This window comes from Felis catus, chromosome C1 (genome assembly GCF_018350175.1).
Source record: "Felis catus isolate Fca126 chromosome C1, F.catus_Fca126_mat1.0, whole genome shotgun sequence".
NCBI lineage: Eukaryota > Metazoa > Chordata > Mammalia > Carnivora > Felidae > Felis > Felis catus.
Window position 1 is genome coordinate 49939785 of NC_058375.1, and position 16318 is coordinate 49956102.

The 16318-nt window shown below is 44.8% G+C and overlaps 1 long non-coding RNA gene across 1 annotated transcript; it reads left to right on the forward strand.

Annotated features, from left to right (window-relative positions):
• Positions 1-275: 275 nt before the first annotated feature.
• Positions 276-8703, forward strand: LOC123379636. The gene is made up of 2 exons (XR_006584340.1): positions 276-5129; positions 7470-8703. It is a non-coding gene; the product is annotated as an uncharacterized LOC123379636 (long non-coding RNA).
• The last annotated feature ends 7615 nt before the right edge of the window (positions 8704-16318 follow it).

Consider the following 16318-nt stretch of genomic DNA (forward strand, 5'->3'; position numbering starts at 1 on the left):
CTCAAAAAAATAAGCTCTCCTAGACTGTTCTGATACCTTACCACACATCTTGTTAAAAGGACTCACAAAATAAGCACAGAGGCTCACAGAGAATTCAAAGGTTTATGGGTTGGATGCTGAGATGCTGACTGTAGTTCCCGGGGCAGGAGCTTGGGGGCGCCACTCTAACTGCTCAGGGGACTCGCTGCGTGGCTGAGGGCTGGCCATAACACAAACGCTGATGGCTAGTTTTGCAAGAGTCCTCTTCCATTTCTTTCTGCTTTCGAAAACAGGTACCAAGGTGGGTCTTTGGTGAAAGTGAAGTGGCTGGCTCACACTTCCAAAAGCGAGGGATAAACTGTACCGCTGCTCCCCTTTTAAAGGGTGAGGAAACCGAGACTCAGAAAGATTAGGCAACTTGTCCAAGGCCACACAGCTACTCTTCTCAAAGAAACACGCTGCACTCACTCCCTGAGACTAGCCTGGAGGAGAAACTTCTTTGGTATAATAACCCAATTCCTGTATCTACCCCCCCCCCCCAATTCCCCGCTCCCCAGGGCCCTCGGGACGCTTGCTGCTGCCCACAGACCCGTAACTAGAGGGCAGAACTCGGACGCTGGAGCTCAGAGGCGGCTCTGCACCAACCAGGCCCTGCTTGGAGGGGCCGCAGCACTTGGCCGGCGCTCCCTTCTCCCTCCTGCTACCTGGAGCTCGCCTGTAGGTGGCGCCCTGATTCGCTCAGGGGAACTTGGAGAACGTGGACACGGGTCACCAGCTGCCTCCCCTAAAGGCCAATTAAAATAGTCTCTTGGCGAGCTCTGCAAAGGAACCTTGGCAATGTGGCCGTGCCCCCCTGCCCGGTCTGTCTTCCACCTCTCCGCCCTCCCCCACTCGGGGCTGGCGCGCCGGGCGAGCAGTTAGCCTGAGCTTCCTCCGAGGTAGGGTTCAGGCGCCGATCTCCAAGCGCTCTAGGCCGAGCCAGCCGCCCCTGGTTTTTGTGCTTGGATCCCCGGGCCTTGAGCCTACCCCCTCCGCTCCCTCCCCGCACCCCCTTTTGCCGGCAGCTGGAGCGGGGGTGGAGGGATGGGGGAGAGTGTGACCCCGTGAGTGCTGGGCGGGGCGGGGCAGCTTTAAAAAACTTCTGAAAGGCCTCGTTCAAAGCCTCCGAGAACAGAACTTGGGCCGGAAGGCGGTTTCCAAGGAGGGGCCTAAAAGGGGGCGGGGGTGCACCTGCAGGGCCAAGAGCTCCCCAGCCTGGGAAGGGGGGTTCGGTGGCCCGCGGGACCTGAAGCCCCCGCCCTGCACTCGCCGCCTGGCCTCGGCCTCCTCTTCCTTAAAGCCCTGGCCCCATGGGGGGGGGGGGGGCGGGCGGAGGAGGCTGTTAGTCCTTCCAGGGACCCTTCGCTTTCATCTTCCCTACGGGAAGGCAGGGCGGCGGGGTGGGGGGCTGCTCTGGCCCGCGATCTCCGCAGGGTCTTCCTTCCCTCCAGCCCCTCCCTAGGAAACTAAGATTTCGCAGCAAAATTGAATTCCCGGATTTTAATTACAATCCACTCCGGTGGGAGACAGCTGAGCAATTGGGCATCACGATGGAGGGAACGTTCCCATTTTACATCCCACCCCCCCCCCCATAAAATCACTGGGGAGGGCGAGAAGGAAAGCCTAGGAGTGGCCCGCGCTGGGTGGTGGAGGCGGGAAGGGGGCGGCCAGGGACGGCGGATGGGATAGTGGCCCCGGCGGCGTCTGGAGCCGCTGCTGTCGCTCTGCGCGCTGGTTGTGCCATCTGGGGGCACTTGAAGAGGGGCCGCCGGACCGCCGCTGGCCGGGGCCTCTCTACCGCAGACAGAGAGCGGACGCCGTCCCTCGTGAGGCCAAGAGAGAGGGACTAAGGGGATTTTCATTAGTACCGCATTATAAGGATCATCATCCTGCAAAGTCCTTCCTATAGAGGCTCTTGAATGACTTAGGTAAATGATTTGCTCCATTTGTAGTTTCTGAAGAAGAAATTCTCAGAACTTTTGAAACTGAGCGCTTTAGCGAGGGAGCAAGTACGTGGAGGCTCCTCTCGGAGGGTTTCACTACCCGCAGAGTCGTGTGGGGACAATTGCTGAGTGGGTTAGTGAGGACACCGGGGGAAGAGGTACAAGGGGGATCGCGTGGAGCTGCACGATTTAGTAAGAAGAATCGCTAAAAAATAATCTGCATAAAGTTTATTCTTTCGCTTGGGGTCCTCTTCCTTGATCTGAGGAAATAAAATACATGAGAACTGGGCGGTGGTGGTGTTTTCCAATTAAGACTTATTACACTTTCTCAAAGAACTTGAAAGAGTTAGTTTGGTGAATTTTAAGAACAATAGTGGCTGTCATTACAGGCAGCAAAGATGTAGCGAACTGAGCGGTGGATTCCGAAGAGTTTGGTTGCAACATTAACTCTCAAATTTAGTGTCTACTTCATTTAAAAAGGGGGAGGGGGGTTAGAAAACCCTTTAGGGAAGGAAAAAAGACCGAAGGAAAAATAGAGCCATGGAAACAAAAAGAGGGAGGCGAGATTAACTGTAAGAGTCTGGTCTTCATTGAGTCCCCAGTCGGCCTCCTAATGCACCACACATTTCTGTAGCGTTAACTTTATCCGGAATATTGGTGGGCCTGGTCTCTAAGCGCTTCCTAAGAAAGGACAGACTTAAAATGTTTTCCCTTTTGTGAAGGTCTAGCACTTGCTACATTAAGCAGCCCTGACGGAAAAAGGGGTACTCCCGCTCTCCTGGGCTGCTTTAAAATCTGCAGGTGTGTGTAACATCCCTAACGCCCAGCATCCCCGGCGCTGGAGGCGGGACCCGCCGGTGGACAGAAACAGGTGACCCGTATGCAGTGCGCCCCCGAGTACTCTGCTCTGACATTTTAGCAGGCAAGGACTGGTGTGTTGAAACTATCCTCCTGATGTTAGCAAAGCTAAGAGATCGGGTTTCCTACAAACTTGGCCACTCTACCCCCAGCACTCTGGGTATACAGGATGAAAGCAACATTTTTATCCCTTAAGACTAAAATGTAACCTTTAAAACACTCCCAGTACAGGGTTGGAAGCATGTCAAGGGCTCAAAGGCAAGCTTGTGCTGCACACAGGGCAAGTGCAACTTATCATGGTAAACAGTAAGAAACTTTGTAAAAGTTAGAATGGCCACTCAAAGAGATAGTTTGAGAACATGCTGCAAAATAGCCTGGTAACCACCAGACGACCAGAAATACCTGGGGGATGCATGTGTGTTCCCAAAGGCGGGGTAGTTGAGACTTGGTGCACTGGTTTGGGATGTGTTAAAGTTTATGGAAAGCAGTCCTTCCTTATCCGTACCCTCATGAACCCAGAAGGTTATACTTTCTGGGCAAAAGACTCTTAGTAATTTTCCCTTCAGAGTTATGGGATCCAGAACCTTTATAAGCTCAGAGAAATCACAAAACTTACACACTCCGCGATTTTTCTCTTGAGTTCATTATACAAAATACCAAAACCTTCAGATCAAAATAATTAAATGATTTGTCTTAGAAACTCCAGCAAAAGTTTCTGGAGATGAAGGCTGTGTTAGGCCCATTCCTCAGCAGTAGGGTGAGGGGTCAGACAACAAACTGGCACAAACACAGGATTTCACCCGCATTGGCACCCACATCCCCATCCTGGGTCCACACTCTGCCAGCTAAAGAACAAAAATGTATGCACTTCAAGTGTGTGAGGAGCAAGGCTTTTCATACACACACACACACACACACACACAACAGGGTCCGAGCACACACTCACAAAACACAAAAGGGGGGACTTAACTTCGGCCGTTGAGGGGAAAGGCTACCGGAAAAGAAGTCTGGGGACTTCCAGCCAACACTGAAAACAGCCTTGGAGGTCTACAACCTGTCTGCTCCAGAGGCAGTCAGTACATTCCAGCAGCCCCCACAGCCCCACAATTATCAGTGCTGTGGTTCAAAAGTTGGAAACTGCGGTTTTTAATTGGGGCTCCTTCTCCCCCCTTCCTCTTCAGCGGCTCCTCTCTATAAGCGGATTTGCTTTTCCATGCATCGCTGGCAAGTCGCTTTTAGGAAATCTTGCCTCTGCAAAAACCTTTTAAACGTGGTAATATATTGCAGTCTTATTAAGTCCCCTCCAGAAGTGTGTGAAAAGGGCTCTCTGTTTTCCTGAAAGATTCAGGAACTCGACTATCTGACCAAAGACTCAGACTGGCCTAAGGAAGGTTTGGATTGACTCCACTCTACGCTCACGGGAAAGCAGCGCATTTTGTTTTTGGTTTTGTTGTTTGGTCTGGCTCGTTTTGTAACACCTAGGAGATTTTTAAATCACACAATGCTCCCCCCAAAGGAAAAAAAGCATTGAACTTGTTCCCTTCATTACAAGACACCCTAGAAGTCTGTCTGAGAGAAGGGGCTGCTGAGTAGGTGGGACCACGAATTAATGTGGAGAACTAGGTCGTCTGGGCCAAGTTCCTGGGGCAAGAAGACACGGAGGGGAGGGCACAAAAGTTTCTCACAGGTTGCCATTAAAAAGGGGGGCCAGTGCAAAGAGCCCCTTCTAAAGTTCAGTTGTGCTGAGCATCCGAACATCCTTACGGGACAGCCATCCGGGAGCCCCGCGGATTTCAGCTTCCACCGCGAAAGTAAGGGTCGGTTCCACCGCGTCGCTCCCTCCTTCCCCTAGGGATGCGCCAGGCGGGCTGCCGAGAAGGGGGCGCGCCGAGGGGTCAGCTCCGGGGCCAGAGGGCGGCGCCCGGCCGCCGCGCACCGCGGCCTCCTCTGGCGGCCTCACGGTCATGACCTTGCCGGGCTGCTCCCCACCTCCTGCTTATTCGGTCCACCTGCCGTCGCCCCAACCCCCCTCCAGGCCTGGAGTGGGGGATCCCCGTCGTCCTGGTTGGTGGTGATGGAGGGTAGATTTAATTTATTTGCTCTCAGTTTCCCCAGTACCTCTGAAACTGGCAAAGTCCGCGGTCCACTAGGGACTGTGATCAGTGAAGTCGTCCCCCGGACGCCGGACGTCTTGGAAAGCTCTGCGCGGCCAGACGCCCACAGCTTCTGGATGCTAAGTTGCTGCGGGCAGGGAGGAAAGAAACTCGCCAGATTTCTCATCTTTGGCTCCCGAAATTTTTGGAAATATAGGTACCTTGGGCTTCCTCTCTGGCACCTTACAGAGTCTCTTTAGAAGGGTGTGCGCCTGTGATAATAATGGGGAGGGGGGAGTCTTCACCAGCTAAAGTCTCATGCCGCGTCCACAAAGGGAAGGAAGAGGGCAAGCAGGTGGAGTAGAAGGCAGCGCACCGTCTTTTATTGATTTATTTATTTAGGATATTGTGTTCATCTAACTGACCAAGTGTATCTGGAGCGCTCACGCTAGCGCTTAGAACGAATCAACTTTTCTCTCGCCGCTCTCAGCAACAGTCGCTGACGCTTTCTGTCCAAAGTTGAACTTAAAACCCATGCGCCTGCCGCCCTCTAAACTTGGTGTCGGATGCCACTCCGGACGTCCCAGGCCTGCCAGCCTGGTCTCTTCGCCGGCCCCTGGTAGAACAGTTAGTGCACCTGGGCTTCAGGTGCCACTGGAGGAAAGAAGGGGGACACGACTTTCCAACAAGCAGGGAACTAACTAGGCCTGCCAGCGCCTATCTTGTTCTGGAAAAACACCTAATCTCCACTTCCTCTATAAAGCTTAACTGCAGCTCGCCTCCAATCCCAAATTGCAAACACTAGTGGAATTGCTCCCTTAAGCATTCCTTGCCTGTGACCCTTCCTAAAGCCTTGTTCAAGTCTGGACTCTGGGAGTCATTAAGAGAGGAGAGAAATTCAGGATGCCGCTTTTCCCCTTTAAACTAATAATGATACAAAGGGAGCACGCCAGAGATTTGGGGTTGTTTTGACTTCATAATTCAATGACAGCAGCTAGGCCTAAGGTAACAAGTTGTGTACCAAAGAATACCACAACAGAAACAGTCAGGAACTGATGCCTTGGAAACTTCTCTCCAAAGGGGGAAGGAAAAGAGAAAAAAAAAAAAAAAACTTGGTTTCTTCCCACCTGGATAGTCAAAACACACATCAATAAGTACACACTCAACATATAGAGCCAATATTACATATTTACATTGAGCTGGTCAAGTGGAGAATTCTTCAGTTTCATAACTACTGTATGCATGGGAATGGAGTTTTAGTAGGGAATGTTCTGGCCTATTCTTAATAATAATAAAGACTGCTGAGCTCCTTGCTTTAAGCTGACATAAAAGCCAGATAAAATAAAGTGCTTAGAGGCCTTAGTTGAAATCCAGGAGCAGCTCAAAGATTCCTCTATTATATCTGACCTTGCTTTCCTTGTGTTTACATTGGAGTAATAATAACCTGTAACATTTATTGAGCTGTTTGTTACATGTGCCATGCTCTGTTCCAAGCACTTTAATATGATAACTCATTTAATCCTGACGACAGCCCTACGAATTAGTTGCCATTATAATCCCCCTTATATAAATGTGGGAAACTGAGGCACAACTAAAGCAAATAATTTGTCTATGATTACTCAGCTAGTGCATGTCGAAACTAGCTAGTGGTATGGCTCTAGCACTCACACTCTTGACCGCTCACCTCAGAGATAAGGGGGAGGGGGGTGTCAAACAGTGGCCCCAGCCTGTGACCCTGCTTGGAGCTGTTTTCTGAAAAAGTAGATAGGGAGTAATTAATCCTATTAATCCGGTCAATCTAGACAGCCGATCTGGCACAGAAGAACTCTTACCCACTAAAAAGTTAATATTCTCTGAATTACCCAAGGGATTTAATGCATTTCATATACAGGCTACAAATAAACAAGAATATTGAATATTGTTCCAGTCTCAAAATCCTTTTGGCTGACCCTCCCTCCCCAATATAATTACAAGATTACATTGTCATTCTCAAAGAGCACTCATTATATGCTATATATACTTCAGAGCTGGGACAATAGTAGCTCTTAATATAGACACAATCTTTATTGTTAAGGACTCAGGCAAACTGGACTCATCACTTTCATTACCTCCAGTGTCCACAGATGCCACCTGAAGAATGTGACCTCTTTTTGTCTCTACATCAAAACCTCTTCCACCCCATCATCACTGCATCGTAGATAGAATCATGGAGCGTCTGTGAAACACACACACACACACACACACACACACACACACACACACACACACAGAAAGCATATCATTTACCGCCTGAGATTTTTATCAGCAAGAAAAGGGGGCAAAAAATGGGGCCATAGGAAAAGAGACCTGCCCGAACATCACACACCATTGTGTCTTGGAACCCAGGACTCGTCACTCCCAGCTCGGTCCCATTCTCCCAAACCAAACTGACCCTTAGAGCTCATAAAGGTATTTAGATCGAGAGCACACTCCAAAAAAGAAAAAAAAAGTTTTAACAACCCTTTTTTGACCCGAGATATATAAAGAAGGGGCTGTCTTACGCCTTTCTTCCTTTCAGATGTGTTCCTGGAATGTCTTCACCAGATGTTTACCCAAGAAATTACAGTCGCTGAGTCTTCGACATGTGCGTGCATTTTAAAAGCAGTATTTTAGATCTGAACCTAGTTAATGATTTTCTTTGCTTTCTTTTATATATTAAAAAAAAAAAAGAGAGGATTTTAGTTTTGCCTGCAAGTGATCCGACTCTTTACAGAGTCTGCGTTAACGTCACTCACTTTCACTCTGGGACGTGCTAGTCTCACAGTCTAGTTTTGTTCAGACTTTATTTTGCTCCAAGCTGCATTACAAGCCACTTGTCCACGCTGCAAAAGGTGGGGGTAGGGGGTCGGGGTGACAGGCCCTTTTGCTCTTTCCCTCCCCGCGTACGCTCGCTCGAAGCAGCCCCGAATCCTTCCCCTCGGCTCTGCGCGCGCGCGCACACACACACGCGCGCGCACACACACGTGTGCCATGCATGTGTGGGGCCTACGGATCTGTGTATCCGCGCGTTTGTGATTTAAAGTGACAGACCACGAGCTGGACTGGAGCAGTGAATTATTTTGCGTGATAAATCAACTTGATTGTCTCCACACTGTACTTCCATTATTCACCCGAGCGCTCGGTGGTTACGGCGGACGTGCACTGCGGCAAAAATGTCCTCGGAGCCGCTAATTTTGTGGCCACTGCGGCGGCTGCGGCGGCGGCGCGGGGGCGCGAGCACGGATTGATTTTTCAAGATCACGTCTCCTTCAGTGCAACTCGCCAAATCGAATCGAGTTGACTGCAGAAGCCTCACTGGATGCCTGTGGATTGGGTTTTGTACCTGAGATTTTTTTTTAATACTTTTTTCTCTGGAGGGAGGAGCCGAGCTGTTGGTGCAGGAAGGGGGATATATACCTTTTCTGTTTTATTTTCCTTTTACGCTCTTTTAAAAAAAAAAGAAAGAAAATGAAAATGGCTACCACCGCTTCCTGAGCACTGGGGAGACCAGACCTTTGCAGATTGGGAGATGATGCTTTAAATCCTCTTTTTCCCCCCTCTGTTCCTCCCCCCTCCCTTCCTCAACCCCATCCGCCTCCTGTCAGCTCTGCGACAGCAAGGGAAAAAAAATGGTCCTAGGCTCTTGTGCGGGTCATTTGTCCTCAGTCTCGCTTTTTTCTTGGACAACTAGTTACCAATTTTTTTTTTCCTTTTTACAACTTGATCCTTTTTATCTGGATTCGAGTTGTTAATAAAAATGTGTCCAGAATATGTTTGATTTGTCTTCTGTTTAAACACCAAGCGATGCAGCGGTTGAACAGCAGCGCGGGTTGGCAGTGGGGACAGTCTCCTTACCAGATCTGTAGATCACCTGGGGGGAGACACAACCCAGCGATCACAGACAACTTGTTGGGTTTTTTTTGTTTGTTTGTTTTTTTGTTTTGTTTTGTTTTTTTTGAGGGATACAGTAATTAACAAATTGATTACCAGATGTGTATTGATGCCTACGAGTTTTACAAAAGCACATCCAGAACTTCACTTCCACGAATTCATTTTTGTGTAGTTCTCTATCGCCGGGCTTGTGGGTCAGACCAGACTGATAATTTGCATTTAAAATAGGGGATTCCGAAGACTTAGGAGACAGCTTTGGCGTCTCACTTTGTTTGCAGGATAAAACCTGAGTGTTTTTCGAGAGGGTGGGAAACCTTTTCCGTGTGTAAAGGTGGCACTGAGATATTTAGCCTAGATTTCTACTTCTGAAGCAGCCTACAACGCTGTAGTGGTATTTGCCAAAGTGGGAAGATAATTGCAATGTCGATGCGTGAGTAATGACACAGTGTTGCATAATAATAATTTAAGGAACTGTGTCTTTGTTTACGGTGATGTAACTTTCCCAAAGTTTGTTTGTAACTTTAAGGGGTTTAAGTGCAGAGAGGATTGCAAATGAGTAGCTTGCCCCTGCAGAAAGTGAGGGTGATTCAGCCCTCCGGGTGGGGGTTCTGCAATTCCTATCTCTGTCTGCAATCCCAACCTGTGGGTACCAGGGGTGTGCCCATGTTCCTTGGAGAGATTGAGAAAGGAGAGGCCAAGCCAATGACTTGACTTTACCTGGTAAAGGCTGCCTGGATTGTCTATGATACGAGGGAATACTCCTGTTCAAGGCAAATTAAAAAGCCAGATGCAGCAGGGCCGTGAAAAATCCAGCTCAGTTAAATGTGAACATATAACATAGTTGAAACACAGCTTTTTAATGAGCGTGTCTCGAGTAGTAAAAATGAGGCGCAAATGAATTCAAAACCAACCACCCCATGTGCTCCGACATTTAAAACACACCAACTTGGTCGCGTGTTTGGGCTGGTGTTTCACAGCCCACGATGTGTACACAGTGCACAATTTCCACATTATAATGACTTGGAGATAGACGAGTAGTTTAATTCAGTCATTAGACAAACGAAAGCATGTTAACGTCTAAGCCCCACAGAGCAGCGGCCTACCAACTCGGAGGAAAGCCACACTTTCGATGGCAGCAACACCTCCACTGTCTGTTTTCCTTAAAGACCCAGATTCCAGGGCCTCGCAGTTGGGCATAAATCTGATTTATAACTATAAAAGTGATACACCAAAATGTATGAATTCCCACGTGAACCTAGTAAAACTAACAAAAAAGACTCTGTTGGCTATTAGGCAGGGCTCTAAACTTGGAAATGCTCTCCCCCAATCTTTATCTGAATGAATATTTTTTGTAGTATTTTCTACATAACTATGGTTTGTCCCTTAGAGAGACCCTATTCAGGCAAGAGAGTCTGCTTTTAAAACTTTTGTGGTATCAAAGTTCTCCTCCCCACCCCCCCCCCCACCCCCCAGGGGAAAAATTGCAAACTAAGCTTTCTTATTATAGGAAATTTTAGTAAAAATTGTTCCTGTGCTGGTGCTTCAGAACTAAAGTGAGCAGGCATTTCACTTGATGATACTCATACGTGTCTGAATATTATAAACATTAATTATGGTGATTTCTTAGTGGATCGTGCTTTTATTTTAAAGTAACATAAAATATGGTAGTAAAAAGCTTCAGATTTCTTCATATTGGAATTGCTCTATCAGTGAAGTGTTTTTTTTTTTAATTTCAATTGAGGATTATTACGTTAAACTTTCATACCATAACCTGTGAAAAATGGAGAGGGTTTTTTGGGGGGAGGGTACTACAAAGTTAATCCAATTATTTTATCTACAGTCCATAGAAGTCTATCATTACTGCACCTAGCATACTCTTTAAGACAAATAGTAACATTATACATTAAAAAAAAAAATTAAAGCACAAGACTTGAGCTGACTGAAACGACTGGAGTGATCAGGTAACAATGTCAAAACAATATAGACACTTGTAAAACTGTGGATTTGAGGCATTAGTTACATTCACGTTTGCAAAAGAAAAAGAAAAGGGACAAGTTTTATAAGCTCTTCATGCCTTTCCAATTAGGGACATTTAGCTGGGAAATAGGGATGTCTGTATCATTGCTATCTACTGAGAAAAACTCTTGCCTTGTCAATTTTTTTTTCAATTTTTTTAAAAGAATTAAAGCATTTTAAATAGCACCTGATAGTGATACTGCAATGAGTCTTTCTTTCAATTTTCTGTCACATAAAATTCAATTGTCTTTTCAAATTTTGACTTCGAGAAACTAAATCAAACACTAATGGCTGTGTTTTTTAAACACACTTTGAAGCAAGTATCATGCATTTTATATTTTCAGAATTTACTCAAATATTATATTGTCACATAAGGATATAGGATTTATTGCAATCTGATGTTCAAATACTCTTCAAAAGATAGTCCTACTAATTATAAGGTACTGGAAGGTGAGCAGCAAGGTAGGATGTGCCTCGATATTTGGTATAACACGTCATACGCGTTTGCTCACCTGGGGAAGTCTATTCTGCTCTGACCTCTGGCATATAAGGTAACCCAGCCTTGCCTAAAGAGTCACTTGCCTCTTTGAAGGCCAGATCACCACTTACTTTTCCTGCACCTCCAGAACCTGATATAGTGCCTGGCTACAGTGGCACGCAGTAAATGTTTTCCAGACTTGAATTTATTTGATAGTTCAATTTTTTCTTAATTTTAAATAGTAAGTATAAATTTCGGAAGTGAATTGGACTGGTAGAAACACTTTGGCAGAGGACCAGTTGGAAAAATTTTGTTTCTCTCTGCTATCTCATGACAAATTAAAATAAGTTTGATTTATTGTCAACTTTATAGCTCTTGGGAGGACTAGCAAACTCATAGGAATAATGTTAAAACCAGAAACATGTACCATTCTTTGGCTTCTTTCTTGAAAAAGCACTTATTTTTTTAATATACCAAAAATATACCAGGTACCTTTCAAACTTTAGTCTTGCAGTTCTCAGCCTGGCCCTGCTTGTAACAAACTGGCTGTTTCAAGCATCCTCGACAAACGAAACCACTCTTTATCATTGGTTCTCCTCGCTCCCATTTTGGTTTTCTTTCTTCGGTAAACACAAAGTAAAAACTATGCCAAACTGCCGAAAATTATTTAAGATAAATGCCAGTCTTTCTAACATTATTTTACTGAAGAGGGCATTAGTAGTTGAATCAATCTTAATACCTGCAGTAAATCAAGGCATTAATTACCCTTGCATATTAAAACTTGGAGTATTTTCCCAAACAACTCATTTCTGCACTCGTGTGATCTAAGATAGAAACCAAATTATTTTCTTCACCCATTAAAGATAATGTCCTTCAGGGATCATACATTGTTTTCATAGGTATACAACCTGCTGGTGTAGTATACCTGATAACTTTCATAGCACAGAAAATAAGAGATATATACAAAAGGAAAACAGTATCACTCAGGACTTTTAAGATTTTATAATACTACATTACTTACATAAAGAATTCTATATAAAGCATTTGCTTTATTTTTTTTTTTAATTTTTTTTTCAACGTTTATTTATTTTTGGGACAGAGAGAGACAGAGCATGAATGGGGGAGGGGCAGAGAGAGAGGGAGACACAGAATCGGAAGGAAACAGGCTCCAGGCTCTGAGCCAACAGCCCAGAGCCTGACGCGGGGCTCGAACTTCCGGACCGCGAGATCGTGACCTGGCTGAAGTCCGACGCTTAACCGACTGCGCCACCCAGGCGCCCCTAAAGCATTTGCTTTATATTGGCATCCCAATTAAGGAAAAATTTACTTAATCCAATACGAATTTAAGTTTTTTCATAAAATATATTAATATGTGATATTGAGTCTTCTAATGTTTACATAAAGGGATAATAATCTCTGATCAAAACTTTTTAAAATCACTGTAATGTCATGGTCCTAAAATATTAATTGGCAAACTAATGACCTGGAGATATTAATATATTACAACCATGGCGAGTAGTTTTCACAGTTCAGGGAAAATGGCGACCAAATATTTTTTTTATTGTAGAGAGAAGGATAATACAGTATTATTCTCCAAGATGAAACAATGGGTCCTGGGACACCTTGACTAATTTCCCGGCTTTCAAAATAAAAGGGAAAAGATGAGATAATGGAGTAAAGATAAATAACTTGTTTTGGACCTATACAGTCCATTCTCCACACTGTTGTCAGAGTAATTTTTTAAAACAAAACTGACCTTGTTACCACCTTCTTTAAGCCCTACAATGGCTCCCCATGAATGTTAGGATAAAGTGTAAAATCTGAAAGTTGGTCACTAGCCCAGAATGTCCCCAACCCATGTTTATCCCTTGATCTTAGTACTGTTCTCCTACTGGCTTGCAGTACATTCTATTTCTTCTTTCAACCATCAGGCCAGCCTTCTTCCTCCCATTCCTACTCCTCTCCCCATCACTCATGTTTATCTTTGAGGGGGGAAGAACCTGCTCTGGCATTCAAACAGCATTTCCAAAGTGAATGAATGAAGACATAAATGGATGAACCCATACATACACCAAGGAAATATGCAGAATTGTAGATCTTTAGAATTTCAAAGACCTTGGATATCAACTATTTCAAAGATATCATTTTTTTCATACAAGGAAATTGAGAGTGTTTCTGATAACTCAAGTGACTTTCAAAGCAAACAGTTAATAAGAATCCAAGATTCCTGATGCTCACGAAATCAACTCCATAAATGAAGCAAGTCTTTAAAGAATTTGTTCATTTTTTTCTCCAAAGATAAACTAAGGTTGCTGTTCCCCCCCCCCCACCAAAGTTAAAAATAGAGTTACTCTATGATTAAGCAATTCCACTTCTGATGGATATACCCAAAAACATTGGAAGCAGGGATCCAAATAGATATTTATATACCATGTTCATAGAAGCATTATTCACAATAGCCAAAAGGTGGAAGCAGCCTAAGTGTCCATCAGTGGATGAATGGATAAACAAAATGTGCCATCTACATACCAGGGAATGCTTCTCCACCTAAAATAGAAGCAAATTCTGGCACGTGCTACAACAGGCATGAACCTTAGAGACATTATACTAAATGAAATAAGCTACTTACAAAAGGACAAACACGGAATGATTTCACTTGTATAAAGTACCCAGAGTAGTCAAATTCATAGAGACAGAAAGTAAAATGATGGTTTCTAGGGGCCTGGGGAGAGAAAGGAATGGGAAGTTACTGTTTAATAGATGCAGAGTTTCAGTTTGGGATGATGAAAATGTTCTAGAGACGGATAGTGATGACGGCTGCACAACAATATGAATATACTTAAAGGCACTGAACTGTACGCTTAAAAATGCTTATAATGTAAACGCTATGTACTTTTTAATCACAATTAAAGGGGGGGCCTCCTGGGTGAGTCAATCGGTTAAGCCTCTGACTTCAGCTCAGGTCATGATCTCAGGGTTGGTGAGTTTAAGCCCTGCATTAGGTTCTGTGCTGACAGCTCACAGCCTGGAGCCTACTTTGGATTCTCTCTCTCTCTCTCTCTCTCTCTCTCTCTCTCTCTGTATGTCTCAAAAATAAACTTTAAAAAATGGGGAAAAAAAGCTTAAAAAAAAAAGATTGTCATTTCCCAAAAGGGATCTACCAGTATAGTAACTTATCTCCCTATCCTGACCCACACAGGCTTTTGACATTATTTTTTCTTTTGTGATGTTGTTGGCTGACGTGTAAGCCTAATTCTTAGCCTACTGATTGGGCTTTGAGACAAGCTACCTACTTGTTTTTGCTTGTGTGTCCGAAACAACAATAACCCCAATTCTATAACTTCCTTTACTGGAGTTCCCTTTCCTGATCCCATTTTGAGTCACCTTATGAAAGAGAGAGGTCAAGAGAGGCTGAAGAGCTAAAGACATGGGCTGGAAAAGAGAGTCTGGACTCAGCGTCCATGCCAGCTGGGTTTGCCAGTTCCCATGCTATTCCTTTCCATACTATTTTCGGGGGGTGGGTGGGGGGTGGGATGTAATCTTAGGAATATTAGAATGAGTGTGAAAAACCCCAGGGTCAGAGGAGTCGACCTCGACTGGCTCTTTCCTTTCTTTGTTGCTGATTTTCTGGGACAATAGACACTGACGGCACATCCTAATTTACCAGATACTGAGCACTAGCACCACTAGCCCAGAGCACTAAGCTATAGCCAAGGAGTTCCTAAAATTGTAATTTTAGAAGCCGGCATCCTCCTACTCCCTCTGTCCTTAGGCTGGCTGGAATTTCATCCAGGGATTGAGTACCTGGTTCAATGCGTCATATTGAAGACAGTCCTCTTCAGGACAACCCTGGTCTGTCTGTCTGTATGCAGTGATGGTGATGCGGGTGGCAGGAGGTCACGGGGCCCATTTTCTCAGACCTCAGAATGTCTGTGTTGCTTTTGAACAACTCTTCTTGGATTTGAATTTTATTATCCTATGAATATCATATATTTCATAAGTTTTTACCTTTTCTTTTTTAAGCTGATTACCAAGAAACTCAAAGGAAAATTGCAAGTCAACCCTAAAAAAGTACATAGAATCTCATCGAATGTATTTTGATTGCTAATCTTGGACTTGATGTCACCTTATTTCCATTTTAATGGTGTCTCTGTCTCTCTCATATATATAGGTAGGTAGGTAATCAGATTTATCCTACCTCTATTCAAAGGTTTGGAATGGAGACTTTGTGTGCATGTTTATATATGTATGTGTGCATAGATACAGATAGATATAGATAAACACACACACACACACACACACACACACACACAATCTCTATTCCAAAACCTTTTGGATAAATACGACTATCTATATTCTGTATTCTGTGCTGTATTATAAACAATTGTTGGTGGTGTAGGCCTTCATGGAATAGAAACCTAAATTTATAACAGTTTCACACTCATGATTTCATTGAATCCTATCAAAACCCTGATATTTACATTTTACTGAGAAGGAAGCCAGAGGGAGAGATTGAACTGCCCAAGGTCACCAACAGCAGAGAATAGTGAACAAGTTCAGCTCACAACTTTTAACACCAAGTTACAGTTCTAGATTGTTGCTCTCATCTCCTCCCTCCCTTATTTTTCCTGAAAATTATCCTTGAATTGTCTGAACATGTTTGGGTAAATCTTTCAGGTACCAGCCTCGATTTTATAGCCATCCCTTTGGTTTAGATGATTAACCGTTTTCTGTCTCCTATCAGATTCACTGTTTCTTCACTTGCCCAGGCCTCTTTTCCACTCTGATACCACAGATAGTTGTTCGCTCCTTTTCCATTCCTGCAAAATATCCTGTGCATGATGTAATGACACTGGCCCTGGACCGGGGATTAATTCTTTACCAGCTGTGTGGCCATGAGCTAGCTACTTCACTCTGCTAGTTTCGGTTTTATCAGCTGTAAAATGTGGTGGTTGGAGCCTTCTGAGCTCCCTTTCAGCTTTCCTTCTGTGAATTGTAAATTC